Source organism: Vigna unguiculata, chromosome 1 (assembly GCF_037176805.1).
Source record: "Vigna unguiculata cultivar grain cowpea cultivar isolate G323 ecotype 2 chromosome 1, ASM3717680v1, whole genome shotgun sequence".
NCBI classification, from domain to species: Eukaryota; Viridiplantae; Streptophyta; class Magnoliopsida; order Fabales; family Fabaceae; genus Vigna; species Vigna unguiculata.
The window spans coordinates 36253455-36269049 of NC_140792.1; the positions used below are offsets into that span (position 1 = coordinate 36253455).

General features: G+C 34.7%; 3 pseudogenes; 2 read left to right on the forward strand and 1 right to left on the reverse strand.

Moving 5' to 3' along the window:
• Nucleotides 1-205: 205 nt before the first annotated feature.
• LOC146888922 (elongation factor Tu, mitochondrial-like) lies at nucleotides 206-3539 on the forward strand (annotated as a pseudogene).
• Nucleotides 3540-6465: 2926 nt separating this feature from the next.
• Nucleotides 6466-7600, reverse strand: LOC146888923 (transcription termination factor MTERF8, chloroplastic-like; annotated as a pseudogene).
• A 4315-nt stretch (nucleotides 7601-11915) lies between these two features.
• LOC114171467 (elongation factor Tu, mitochondrial-like) lies at nucleotides 11916-15353 on the forward strand (annotated as a pseudogene).
• Nucleotides 15354-15595: the final 242 nt, after the last annotated feature.

The window sequence follows — 15595 nt, forward strand, 5'->3', positions numbered from 1 at the left end:
AGAAAAAAAGAAGTATGTATGTGCTACGAAACATTATGAGAGTGCTCGAATTGGGCCGCACGAATATGACAGGTCGGTGTCGGGCGCCCATTCTAAAACCCTCGCTCTTCGCACTCACTGCTCTTCGCTTTTGTCTTCCTTCTCCTAAAACCCTCGCCTCTGTACTCCATAGTTAGGGATTTTCATTCTCCTCATCACTTCTTCAATGGCCACTCTTCTTCTCAGACACTCCTCTTCCACTTCTCGCCGCCTCTTCCCCTTAGCCTCTCAAATCCACTCTTCCGTATCTCATTCTCCTCTCTCTACTCCCAGTGACTCCACCTCCACCTCCTTCTATTCTTTCAATTCCAATCCATGGTGGAGATCCATGGCAACTTTCACCAGAACGTAACACTCTCGCTTTCTCTTTTTCGTCGCAAAATTTAAAATATACAAGTAACAGTAATCGTTATTAGTATGTCTTTTAGTTGTTTTGTTCATCTTATTGTTTGACTTTGCAGGAAGCCTCACGTTAATGTCGGAACTATTGGACACGTGGATCATGGGAAGACCACACTAACTGCGGCAATCACCAAGGTCTTGATTCACTCTTTGTTTAAATGTGTGTTGAGGTGGATGTTTTGGTGTTTATTACTCAATTAGGTTTGATCAGGTGCTTGCAGATGAAGGGAAGGCTAAGGCTGTGGCCTTTGATGAAATTGACAAGGCTCCTGAAGAGAAGAAGAGAGGAATCACCATTGCAACGGTATGGAATCGCACTCTTTTGGTCTTGCAATCGATTATGTTGTTTTCTGTTGATATGTATGCTTGCTCTATATTTCGGTTTTCAGGCTCATGTGGAGTATGAGACTGCAAAACGACATTATGCGCATGTGGACTGCCCTGGACACGCGGATTATGTTAAAGTAAGCTTTCGAATTTGGTTTAGTTTCTCTAAGAATTTTTTTTTTATTGGAGTTATCAATTGCCTAACGGAAGCTGGGTGGCTAAGTTGTGGCGAACAAATTTAAGCAATTTTACCTTGTATAATAGTTAATTGTGGAATTTAGCATATTTTGGTGCTTGTGTAGCCTGACCTTCTTTTCAAAATGAGATGGAAAATTTATGCTAGGAATTTGGAAGTAGATTAGTTTGTAACAAAATATATTTTATAGGTATTGATTACACTGTATATTGGCAACAGCTGCATTTGTCAGATTCCTATTTTCCATGAATGCTGGTGGGTTTAGCATTCCAGCTTGCCTTGATGTACTTACTAGATGGTTTATCTAATGGTTTTATTTAGTTTAAATAACAAATTAATTCTTGTTCACTGTATGCTTTATAATTGTCTGTTTTTTTTTTTCAGAATATGATTACGGGAGCTGCCCAGATGGATGGTGGTATACTTGTTGTATCTGCACCTGATGGACCAATGCCTCAAACCAAGGAGCACATTCTTCTTGCTCGCCAAGTAGGTATTCTACTGATGTGGTTTGTATATATATACCTAGAACGTCTACACCTTTCTCCTTACTTCTAGATTGACATATTTTATCGTTAAATGTATTATGCAGGTTGGTGTGCCATCTCTTGTTTGCTTTCTAAATAAAGTTGATGCTGTTGATGATCCAAAGTTGTTAGAGCTTGTAGAAATGGAGTTACGTGGTAGGGTGTTTCTCTAAGGCTTCTCTTCTCTTGTCCATGCTCAGAAAATGAATAAACCTGCTTAAGTTTCTGTAATCTTTGTGTTTGCTAAAATGTGTTTTTATGATAATGTTTTTTGCAGAGCTACTGAGCTTCCACAAGTTCCCTGGGGATGAAATCCCGATCATTAGAGGTTCAGCGTTGTCTACTTTACAGGGTACAAATGACGAGATTGGAAGACAGGCCATTCTAAAATTAATGGATGTTGTAGATGCATACATTCCTGACCCTGTTCGCCAACTTGACAAGCCCTTCCTATGCCAATTGAAGATGTGTTCTCAATTCAGGTAAAAGGACCTGAACTTTATTTTTTGGGTTAATTTTTGAAGAAAGCAGATTCATTGAAGTAAAGATGGCCTCAGTTATAAAATTGTTACAATTTGTAATGTAAGTCTTGTGTTTTTATCATGTTCTATCACTTTCCATCTGCTCCAGTATAAACACCGTTTAGGTAACGACACTGTTTAAGAAGTACTATTTATTACTATTCTGTTTACGTTAAAATTGCTTTAAATTCCTTATATGCTCCTTCAGTTCACTCAAACTACAGCAATTATTGATGTGCTTAACATCATAAGCAGATGGGATTATGAACACTGGAGCATATGTGGAATAGATGTTTATAATACCGGTCATCTTTGTAACTGTGGTCACTTTAACAAATTCTTTCTTGTTCTTCTAAATCTCTAGTTAGGTGAAGGATAAAATTTCAAAATCTTAAATTTCAAATTCTTAATTCGGTCTAGGGTTTTTGAAGAATAAAAAAGGAAAGGAGGTAGCATTTGTTACGGCCTTGCTCTTTGTAATGATATGACGCAGTGGTAATTTAAATCTTAACATAGTGCTTTAAAAACTGTTGTCTCATATAATTGTTTTTTTTTCCTTAAAGAGAATATCAAAATTTCTATTTTCAACACTTAGTTCTCTCAAAATCTGCATTTGTTTCATTACATATATTGGATTGTATGGACATAAATAAATATGGGGGCAATGGTTTCCATCATTTCAGCTGCTTTATATTTTTCATTTGTGATGAAGGGACGTGGAACAGTTGCCACTGGCCGTGTTGAACAAGGCGTCATTAAAGTCGGTGAAGAAGTAGAGGTGTTGGGTCTAATGCAGGTATGTATGTTCATTGAGTCATTTCCTATATATAGCTGCCCTCTGATCCTTCCTGTTAATAAACTGATATTAATTATTCTTTCAATAAAAACACTACAGATTAATCAGAAACCTTTCATTAAAGACAAAACATCAATGTATATTAATTTCTTACAAACAAAAAATAAACCAGTCGAAATTATTCCCCCCAAATAAACATTTCACATTTACTGTGCTTGAAATAGAAAAAAATGTAAAGTATAATAATGCTTCCATGGCTTAGGATCTTATTTTCATGCAGTATATATAACAGAATATTGGATGGACCCACATGTCAAATCACTCTCTTTGAGGTTCCCTGGTTTATCAATGGTCACCGTCTGTTGAAGGAACCATGCTTCCTCATGCTTGATGTACTTCTCAACTTCTTCTTCGAACTCTTGATAAAATTCGAAAACTGGTCGTTTAGGTTATCCCTAGCATTAGCCTCGTCGTCATCTCGTAGTGGTACAGGTGTAACGTTGCTCTGCTCCCGACCGATGTGGGACACGGTTCTAAGTTTACCCTTGGCACGTCGAATGAAACTGTTGAAAGTTTCATCGTTATCAAGTGAGGTGTTATCTGAGTTCGCCGCACGACCATGTTGTCCCTTCCAAGCGCGTGTGGTCTCTACTGCTGGATTAGCAGCACGCCACCTCATCCTTGGATCATATCCAGCTTCACTTGAAGCAACTCTTGTTGCCTTTCCATGAACCTTTGAACATGATGAGTTCCTGTTCCATGATGCAGGTTGGTTAGAAAAGTGTTCGATGCAAGGTATATGGTTTCTCGACAAACTTGGTTAAGCTCAAATGATTATAAGTTGAGTTGGTGTAACTTGTTTTATAGTGTGTTATGAGGGTGTAAATGGAAGATTATGAACTAAAATAAGAAAGAAATAGTGACATGTTTTGAATAGGTATGTGTATGAGGACTAATTGTTTTTCGTAGGAGCTATCCAGTTAAGATTCTGAACAGCGATTAAGAAGAGCTTTTTCTAATTTTCCACAGAATATAATGGTGTCAAACTCCAAAACAACGAAGTACTGATGTATATACAGTAACATTGAACCATGGCAAAAGTTGACGGCTTAGTCCTAATCTTCTCAAGGAAATAAAATAAAAGGAAGAGATTTTCTTTAAGTACTTGATAATTCTATGGTTAGTATTGTATACTGCTGTTTTAATTATCTCTTATTATCATAATAAAAAGCAAAAAAAATAAACATAAACATTTATCTCTTTCATCAAAAATCAGTATCTTCCTCTCCCACCCTCACAAACATGAGAGTTTTCCATGGAGCAGCTAGATGGTATCAGATTCCAAGAGGACCCTTATTCAGAATTGGCGAAATAAACAAAAGTTTCAGTTGCAGCTTGCAAGAATCACGTCATTCCCATATATATAAGATGCTTATGGGGTTATGGGTAATTATTATTCGTGTGTCTTTATGTGGAAATTAAACAACTCATCGCACTTGTTGAATTTTAAATTACGATCAGAGAGCCAGAATGTAAGTGGCTCCTACCATACCAAACATTAAAACGAATATGCTTCTGGAATTTTATTTTTGCATGTTCATGGTGTAGTGTATCAACCGTAGTTAAATTTATCTCAATCTAACGTTGCTGGTTGAGTATTGCTTCCACATTTATCTCAGTTAATAGATAGTTTAATGTTGTCATGTTCTTTCACAAAAGACAGAAAGAGAGGGGGGGAAAGCGAGTCCAAGTCATGCAGCTCGAAAGAAACAAAGTTCTAATTTTCAACTCACGCCAAAGATTTCTTCTTTCTTATACCATTTACTCTTCCCGGTTCCACCGCTGATTTATGTCACTACCACCATCTTTTAGAAAACAAACCATTATGTACCAAACTTGACACTTCTAGAACCAGTTATTTTGACTCAAATTCAAAATACTGGACCAGCTTTTATGATTCTCGTAAGTGTTTTTTTAAGGTGGGACGGTTGTTATTAGAGAGAACTTTGACTACACTAAGGTTCGAAACTACTTTATTACACCTAACAATCACATGCAAGAACTTATCTGCTTTTTCATAATGGTAATGGGGTTTTGAATTTACCACCATTAATAAAAGACTTGAAAATTAGTTCACTATGTAACCAAGTAGAGTTAACAATAAACTATACTTTGAAATGGCGTATTTTAGAGACTAGAAGAAAAAAAATTTCTTGCGAATGTTACTGTATTATAGTTAATGGGCTCCCTATATTTAGAGAAGTAATATTTTTTTTTTGTTTTATTATTATATTAAATTTATAATTTTAGAATTTATAATTAGTTGGTCATTTAATAAATTATTAAAGAATATATTATGTTTAAAGTATTACTTCTCTGAATAATTATTTTATTCATTTGATTTATTATTAAACTGATTTACCGTAAAAATAAAAATATATTTCAACTATAACCTTTAATATCTAATAAATTATTATTTTAGTTCTTAAATAGTATTATTAGTTTTTTAAATTTAAAATCTTCATACAAATCTCTAAAATGCTCGAATTCTATATTGAATCGATTTAACCCACGGTATGTATTTCTAAAGATTATTTTTAAAATTATTTGATTTTTAAAATAAATAGATAATTATTTCTTTTAATGTGTGTCCTTATATACATATGTTGTCTATTGTAATATTTATCTATTATAATATAACAACCCTGCAGAAGAGTGATACAAAATATCATGAGACGGACCTTCAAAGATAATGCATCAGAATTAATATACAAAATATGAACTCTTCTTTGATTGTTTTCAGGTTTAGCTGTTGAGTCAGGAAATCATAAGACGGGGCTGGAGGGCCACTGCAAGGTGACAAGATGAAACTGTCACAGCAAAGAATGGTCCATCTTGTAAGGGAAAGAGATTGTAAGAAGATTTGTTGCAGCTGCAGTTGAAGGGATTATATTTTGGCATTTTTTAGCTTAGTTCAAATACTACCAAATATATTCCAGTGATAAACAAGTGAAAGCAGTGATGCATACCTTTAGTCCCTCATTGAAAAGCCATTAAAAAAAAGCAGTCTTAAACGTTGACAATAAAGCAGCATAATAATGTCTCAATGGTTTCAACTTTCAAGTACCACCTAAGATTTACTAATGCAACCCACGTTCTTCTTGATTTTTTCTCTCTTAATAGTAGAAGGTGGAAGGGAGTAAAAGGAAACTCGATATCAATCCTACTTACGCACATACAAATTTGACTAATCAAATTAACTTACATAATTCACAACATCGAAACAGTCTAATTAATGCTCAGCGATTTAAAAGCTAAACAAGGGTGCTGGAAGATGAATACAGGCTAATTTTACAATTCAACGTTGGAGCATATCCCAGTTGGGGAACAAGTCAACAAGATCAAGAAAAGTATACTCTGCATACCTCTTTAAAGGAGCAGTCAAAGTGGATTGCTTATTTTCGTGTGGATCTTCCAAGGTTCTTATGACCACCAAATTACCATGGGAAAGAAAGATGCATAATCAATAAACAGATACAATAAACGAGCCATCTTCATTACTACAATGAGACATTCCATGGTTATGCACAACACTATCTAAATAATTTCAGTATTAGAACCCTGTGGAAGAGTGAAAAAACAGAATTGAAGGTATGGTTATGCCTCCAGATAATGACCCTTGTATGCTACTAATAACTCCTCTGCATTTTCTCTGAACTGTGATATATACTTGTCCAAGAACATCTCCTCAGACAAGCACAACACATGAATATAACTGGGGACTTTCTTGCAGAGATTTTTTGATTTCAACAATTGGAAGACTTTATATCGAGGAAGCACGCGATCCTCCATGTTGTACATTAAAATCTTAGGCTGGTGAATAAGGACTGACTTGGGCAGCATAACTGTATGAAAGAAGAATTTCATTCCAACTTTCAACTTCTTCTCTGATGTTCTAAACAAAGTCGGAGTTCTCTTGAACATTTGCAGGCCCTCATCCTTCGAAAAACCAAAACAATTAATTAGTTTCAACTTTCTCTCAAATGTTTTATCGCTCAAACAACTTAATGTATGAATTGCATGGACAAGCATTCTTGAATTTTCACGGAAACCCAAGTCTACAGCTCGAGAAACATTTTTTTCAATAGTAGACCGCTGTGCAACGAAAAGCCTTGGATGAAGTTTGAGTAGCAATGAAAGATGAGTCCCAAGAATGCCACAACTCTCCAAGAAGATGACATTCTCCATACTTCTTTTGTACTTTGGGAGTATCCAACCACATCTGTGCAAAACAAGAATAAAATCTTTCTGGTCGTAGACAATTTTCCTAATAGCTTCAATTGAGGGGACCAATGTTTTCTTCAAGCTATGAGTCAAAATGGAGGGATTCTTTGAAATGAAGCTGCATAACTCGTAACCCTGGAATCCAGACATCTGAAAGAGCTGAATTTTGGATCTCAAGATTTTCTCAACGTTTGTAAACAGTATCTGGGGTCTTTTGACGAATCAGGAAGAGAATCTGGCTTTGCGAAAAGCCTATTTGTTTGAAGAAAATGAGCACTGATAAGGGGTTTTGAGGGAATCTGCACCCTGAAACACGTTTGGAGACATAAAGGGATTGGGTTCTGGAGAACTGCAAGTCGGAATTCAGGTAATCAATTATTGAAGTGGTTTCGTTGAAGTGTAGGCAGCAGCTTTTGGTTGAGAAAGAGAGGAAGAATGTCATAGACTGATAAGAGAATTGATTGAAAAGAGAAGATGAAACAGCATGGTGTGACTTGAGAGACTGCATTAGTTCTGTGATCGTAGATGAATGAATGCTTTGTTTAGAATCAACCAAAAAACAACGTATTTTTTAGGTTGTCTATTTCGAATTTGAAGTCACCAAACGTTGGCAGCCCTAATCAAGATAATCCCCAAATCTTATTCTCAAGGGTTTCGAAGAACCCTAAATCCCCAATTTCTTTAACCTTTCGTCTCTCGCTTGGATTTCAAACCCTTCTTCTTCATTGAGCACGGCCAAATCTCGATGAAGAAGACTGAACCCTTTCTTGAAGTTGCGTTCTCATCGACGGTGGGTTGCTTCGCGGGGGTCTGTCTAGTCTGGTTTTTTGTAGGTACCGTGGTGGCTGTCACATTGGCGCAATCGACATCAATTTCTGTCACGGTGGCCTGCGGTTCTGTTTGGAACGGAGGTGGAGGATTCTCGCAATGTAGGTGTGTTCGCGTCTGGTTTCGCGTCTTCTCCGGGCAGCTTTTTTCATCGCAGGTGGCTGCGTGGTAGCCGGCGCCGCAGTGATGGGGATTTCACGTCAGAAAGTGCCCTCGTCGTCGATCTGATTCGCAGTGGTTCTGCAACGCGTGGCTTCGTCAACGTGTGGTGGTTCGTCGTGGCAGCCTGGTTTCGCGAGACATCTGCTGGCTCTGGTTTCGTCGCAGCGGAGGTGGCTCGCAACACCGATCTGGTTGTGTTCGCGTAGGTGGCTCGCGACGGTGGCGATCTGGTTCGGGACGGCGGCTTCGCAACCGGCAATTTGATTTTCCAGGCCCTTTTTTTGGCCGTCAATGGCTGTGGTTTGCTCTAAAGTGTGCCGGCAGAGATTCCGTTTAGGGGTTAGTTCATGCGCGTGGGAGAAGATAAAAACCTGATAAAATTTTTTGTATTAAAATAAATACCTATAAATATTTAGTTTCAGTATAAATAAAATATTCAATGTTTTGGTAGTTTAATATTTTTTGTGAGTAAATTAAATCAAGAAGTTAACAAAATATTCAAGTTTAATACTTTTTGCAGTTAATGATCATAGTTAGTGAAAAATGTTAAACATCAGTGTTTGTGTATATCATGCGAATATTGGTTGTTCCAAAAGAAAATTAATATTTGGCCAGATTACATACATGTGATGGTAAAATGTGATAATTAGAAGGTTTTGTTTTGGTTGATGATAAATCAATTCAAAGATGAATAAGATGGGTTTGTTGTTTGACATACTTCATTATCAATGTTTAGTCGTTACAACAAAATATTCTTAGTAGTTAATATGATTTATATTGTTGTCCAAAGAATATTGATGATGCATTAGATGTCTTGAGATGTGTTAAACCATTATTTAAATATATTTATAATTATTTATTTTTATGATGTGACATGGGTGTTTTACTTTTTTAATAATATTTGCTTTATTAGGAGTTAGTCACTTTTGTGGTTTATGTTTTATGTTTAAGTTTGTGTATGCCTACATTGTATTTATGCTTTCATAAACTAGCATGTTTGTCTCCTAAATTATTAAGCTTTCCAAGTTTATGCAAGGATCAAATGTGTTGGATTGATAGAAGACCAAGGAACAAACAACAAAACCCTAAGTTCAGCTCTGCACCTAGAGCTAAGCAACATTCGGGTTTGGCTGGATTCAGCCCAACCGGATTAATCGAGGATATGGGTAATTTCGGACATCACACAAACGTAAGCCAGCCCACACTTCACCGGAAGAAGACAACACCTTTGTGTGATAGGAAAGCGCAACACCTTCCAATGAGCACGAGGAATGAGCAAATTCTGAAGAAAAGAGGGAAGTTGTAGATAAAAGGTGAAGAGGTCGGGGGAAGAGAATATTATTTTTTTTATTCTTAAAGACATCATTTGTCCCAAGTTTCGTTTCTCTTTCTTCGATTTGGTCATATTTTTATGAAGGACAATGATATTTTGACAATTTTCTCTTATAATCTGATGTGACTTTTTTTATGTGTTAAAATATTTGTATAAATTATGATCAATTTGATTATTTTTTGTGACGACATTTAAATTGTTAACCAAAAGTGAACAACGACAATCATGTGTCATTTCGTTATTTTTTTTATTTTTAAAATTTTTTAAAAAATTTTAAAAAATTGTTCACATCCAAGTCAACATTATGACACATGGCAGTGTCATATGTCAAGCAAGTGTCATTACCACATACAAAGTCAGTATTATTGTCACATATTTTATATTTAATTCATACAAATTTTCGTTAATTTTATTCAAACAAATTGAATTGAATTGTCTTTTATTCTAACAAACTAAACTGCATTTAGTGAACCGAACAACGATATGAACCAACTGTTATGAACCAAACATTTTTTCTAATTACACTTTTGAATCAAACTATATTAATTTTAATTTGGACTATACTATTTTAACCGAATTGTACTATATCAATATTGTTCATAAAGTGTTTTTAAAAATGATAATATTAATTTCAATTCACTGTTGTGCTAAATTTAAATGTATAGTCAAAGTGATTAACAATACGAAGAAAAACTATTACATTTTATAAATTGTTTTCTACTTTTAATTTGTTTCATGTTTTCAAAGATTCGTATGAAAGTCAATTTCTCGGAGGAATTGGCTCAAAATAACAAATCCAACCAGCAAAGTATATGTTCAAATGAATCGAGAACAAAAAGCTATACACAAAAAACAAAAACAAGAATAGTTATTTTCACCATCATATAAAATAAAAATCATATTAAAACGAGATAATAATTTTGTAAATTAAAAGGAAAAAAGAAAATATAATAGAAAAATACAGGTAAATATAGATTTAAGTTATATAAAATAAATATTAAATATGTTTGTACACCTAACACAATTTTTTGCATGATCAAGGTTCTAGTTAGAAGCTTTAACCTTTATTTATTTATTAATATATATATATATATATATATATATATATATATATATATATATATATATATATATATATATATCCGAATTCAATTTTAACCATTTTTTCTAATATATAATATTATAAATAATCCATAGTTCAATATAAGTTGATACATTATATGAAGTTTTAATTTGTAATTTAATAACTTATAATATTTTTGTTGATATTGATATTTATTACATATTTTTTGTATCATACATATTAATATGTATGATAAGAAAATATACAATAAAAATTAACATCAACAAAAATATTATAAATTATTAAATCTTGAAGTCTACCAAAATAATAGTGCAAAAATATGAGCACTTAAGTTTTGTAGGAACATGTCTAAAACTAAATCTTAGAAGTACAAGATAGAGATTGTCCATCATCAAGCAACATCCCATCATTAAATTTTTCTTTTTTCTTTCACCATGATATTTCCATCAACCAAAGGAGAGTTTAAAATAGAAATTGAATCATCCAATCAACCATTAGGCTCCCTTCAATTGAAGTCAAAGTATACTAATAAAGATTGATAAGGAGTAAAAGATGCAAAGAGAACATTGTCCTTTAAAAGTTTCTTAAAAAACAAATTTAATTGAAAAGTATCACAACATTAAAATCGAAAATATTTTATTGCTTACAAAAGAGCAACAATACGTAACTATTTTATATGATTTCATCGACAAAAGCAAATGATTTTAAGCAAAGAAACAATTATATACATTCGTTTAAAAATTCAAAAGAGGAAATACCGACTAAAAGTATAAAACTCCTATCTATACATTCGTTTAAAAAATAAGAAAAGAAAATTAGAGTTGACTCAAAATGAAAAAAGTTGAATATAAAGCATCTATACTAAACAAACAAGTAAAACCTATATTACATAAATTATCTTTTAATTTATTTATTCATTTTATTTATACTTATCACAAGTTAATGCATTTTCATAAAAAAAATAAAATAAAGAGAAAAATGGTCAGTTTTTGAACCAGAATAACCCTGTCCTAATATATAATTTTTTCTACCTCGAACAGAATTATTTCTCATAAAATATACCTAAATTTTACCAAAAGATACCATTTAACTAAATAAGTTAAACCAGACACGAATTAATTCATTTATCTAAAACTTTAAATTAAGTCAATAAGATAAAAATCACTTCAAATATTTTCTGTCGGAGCAAGAAGAAAAAAACATTTGTAACAGAAAAAAAAGAAGTATGTATGTGCTCCGAAACATTATGAGAGTGCTCGAATTGGGCCGCACGAATATGACGGGTCGGTGTCGGGCGCCCATTCTAAAACCCTCGCTCTTCGCACTCACTGCTCTTCGCTTTTGTCTTCCTTCTCCTAAAACCCTCGCCTCTGCACTCCATAGTTAGGGCTTTTCATTCTCCTCATCACTTCTTCAATGGCCATTCTTCTTCTCAGACACTCCTCTTCCACTTCTCGCCGCCTCTTCCCCTTAGCCTCTCAAATCCACTCTTCCGTATCTCGTTCTCCTCTCTCTACTCCCAGTGACTCCACCTCCACCGCCTTATATTCTTTCAATTCCAATCCATGGTGGAGATCCATGGCAACTTTCACCAGAACGTAACACTCTCGCTTTCTCTTTTTCGTCGCAAAATTTAAAATATACAAGTAACATTAATCGTTATTAGTATGTCTTTTACTTGTTTTGTTCATTTTATTGTTTGACTTTGCAGGAAGCCTCACGTTAATGTCGGAACTATTGGACACGTGGATCATGGGAAGACCACGCTAACTGCGGCAATCACCAAGGTCTTGATTCACTCTTTGTTTAAATGTGTGTTGAGGTGGATGTTTTGGTGTTTATTACTCAATTAGGTTTGATCAGGTGCTTGCGGATGAAGGGAAGGCTAAGGCTGTGGCCTTTGATGAAATTGACAAGGCTCCTGAAGAGAAGAAGAGAGGAATCACCATTGCAACGGTATGGAATCGCACTCTTTTGGTCTTGCAATCGATTGTGTTGTTTTCTGTTGATATGTATGCTTGCTCTATATTTCGGTTTTCAGGCTCATGTGGAGTATGAGACTGCAAAACGACGTTATGCGCATGTGGACTGCCCTGGACACGCGGATTATGTTAAAGTAAGCTTTCGAATTTGGTTTAGTTTCTCTAAGAATGTTTTTTTTTATTGGAGTTATCAATTGCCTAACGGAAGCTGGGTGGCTAAGTTGTGGCGAACAAATTTAAGCAATTTTACCTTGTATAATAGTTAATTGTGGAATTTAGCATATTTTGGTGCTTGTGTAGCCTGACCTTCTTTTCAAAATGAGATGGAAAATTTATGCTAGGAATTTGGAAGTAGATTAGTTTGTAACAAAATATATTTTATAGGTATTGATTACACTGTATATTGGCAACAGCTGCATTTGTCAGATTCCTATTTTCCATGAATGCTGGTGGGTTTAGCATTCCAGCTTGCCTTGATGTACTTACTAGATGGTTTATCTAATGGTTTTATTTAGTTTAAATAAGAAATTAATTCTTTTTCACTGTATGCTTTATAATTGTCTGTTTTTTTTTTCAGAATATGATTACGGGAGCTGCCCAGATGGATGGTGGTATACTTGTTGTATCTGCACCTGATGAACCAATGCCTCAAACCAAGGAGCACATTCTTCTTGCTCGCCAAGTAGGTATTCTACTGATGTGGTTTGTATATATATACCTAGAACGTCTACACCTTTCTCCTTACTTCTAGATTGACATATTTTATCTTTAAATGTATTATGCATGTTGGTGTGCCATCTCTTGTTTGCTTTCTAAATAAAGTTGATGCTGTTGATGATCCAGAGTTGTTAGAGCTTGTAGAAATGGAGTTACGTGGTAGGGTGTTTCTCTAAGGCTTCTCTTCTCTTGTCCATGCTCAGAAAATGAATAAACCTGCTTAAGTTTCTGTAATCTTTGTGTTTGCTAAAATGTGTTTTTATGATAATGTTTTTTGCAGAGCTACTGAGCTTCTACAAGTTCCCTGGGGATGAAATCCCGATCATTAGAGGTTCAGCGTTGTCTGCTTTACAGGGTACAAATGACGAGATTGGAAGATAGGCCATTCTAAAATTAATGGATGTTGTAGATGCATACATTCCTGACCCTGTTCGCCAACTTGACAAGCCCTTCCTAATGCCAATTGAAGATGTGTTCTCAATTCAGGTAAAAGGACCTGAACTTTATTTTTTGGGTTAATTTTTGAAGAAAGCAGATTCATTCAAGTAAAGATGGCCTCAGTTATAAAATTGTTACAATTTGTAATGTAAGTCTTGTGTTTTTATCATGTTCTATCACTTTCCATCTGCTCCAGTATAAACACCGTTTAGGTAACGACACTGTTTAAGAAGTACTATTTATTACTATTCTGTTTACGTTAAAATTGCTTTAAATTCCTTATATGCTCCTTCAGTTCACTCAAACTACAACAATTATTGATGTGCTTAACATCATAAGCAGATGGGATTATGAACACTGGAGCATATGTGGAATAGATGTTTATAATACCGGTCATCTTTGTAACTGTGGTCACTTTAACAAATTCTTTCTTGTTCTTCTAAATCTCTAGTTAGGTGAAGGATAAAATTTCAAAATCTTAAATTTCAAATTCTTAATTCGGTCTAGGGTTTTTGAAGAATAAAAAAGGAAAGGAGGTAGCATTTGTTACGACCTTGCTCTTTGTAATGATATGACGCAGTGGTAATTTAAATCTTAACATAGTGCTTTAAAAACTGTTGTCTCATATAATTGTTTTTTTTCCCTTAAAGAGAATATCAAAATTTCTATTTTCAACACTTAGTTCTCTCAAAATCTGCATTTGTTTCATTACATATATTGGATTGTATGGACATAAATAAATATGGGGGCAATGGTTTCCATCATTTCAGCTGCTTTATATTTTTCATTTGTGATGAAGGGACGTGGAACAGTTGCCACTGGCCGTGTTGAACAAGGCGTCATTAAAGTCGGTGAAGAAGTAGAGGTGTTGGGTCTAATGCAGGTATGTATGTTCATTGAGTCATTTCCTATATATAGCTGCCCTCTGATCCTTCCTGTTAATAAACTGATATTAATTATTCTTTCAATAAAAACACTACAGATTAATCAGAAACCTTTCATTAACGACAAAACATCAATGTATATTAATTTCTTACAAACAAACAATAAACCAGTCGAAATTATTCCCCCCAAATAAACATTTCACATTTACTGTGCTTGAAATAGAAAAAAATGTAAAGTATAATAATGCTTGCATGGCTTAGGATCTTATTTTCATGCAGTATATATAACAGAATATTGGATGGACCCACATGTCAAATCACTCTCTTTGAGGTTCCCTGGTTTATCAATGGTCACCGTCTGTTGAAGGAACCATGCTTCCTCATGCTTGATGTACTTCTCAACTTCTTCTTCGAACTCTTGATAAAATTTGAAAACTGGTCGTTTAGGTTATCCCTAGCATTAGCCTCGTCATCATCTCGTAGTGGTACAGGTGTAACGTTGCTCTGCTCCCGACCGATGTGGGACACGTTTCTAAGTTTACCCTTGGCACGTCGAATGAAACTGTTGAAAGTTTCATCGTTATCAAGTGAGGTGTTATCTGAGTTCGCCGCACGACCATGTTGTCCCTTCCAAGCGCGTGTGGTCTCTACTGCTGGATTAGCAGCACGCCACCTCATCCTTGGATCATATCCAGCTTCACTTGAAGCAACTCTTGTTGCCTTTCCATGAACCTTTGAACTTGATGAGTTCCTGTTCCATGGTGCAGGTTGGTTTGAAAAGTGTTCGATGCAAGGTATATGGTTTCTCGACAAACTTGGTTAAGCTCAAATGATTATAAGTTGAGTTGGTGTAACTTGTTTTATAGTGTGTTATGAGGGTGTAAATGGAAGATTATGAACTAAAATAAGAAAGAAATAGTGACATGTTTTGAATAGGTATGTGTATGAGGACTAATTGTTTTTCGTAGGAGCTATCCAGTTAAGATTCTGAACAGCGATTAAGAAGAGCTTTTTCTAATTTTCCACGGAATATAATGGTGTCAAACTCCAAAACAACGAAGTACTGATGTATATA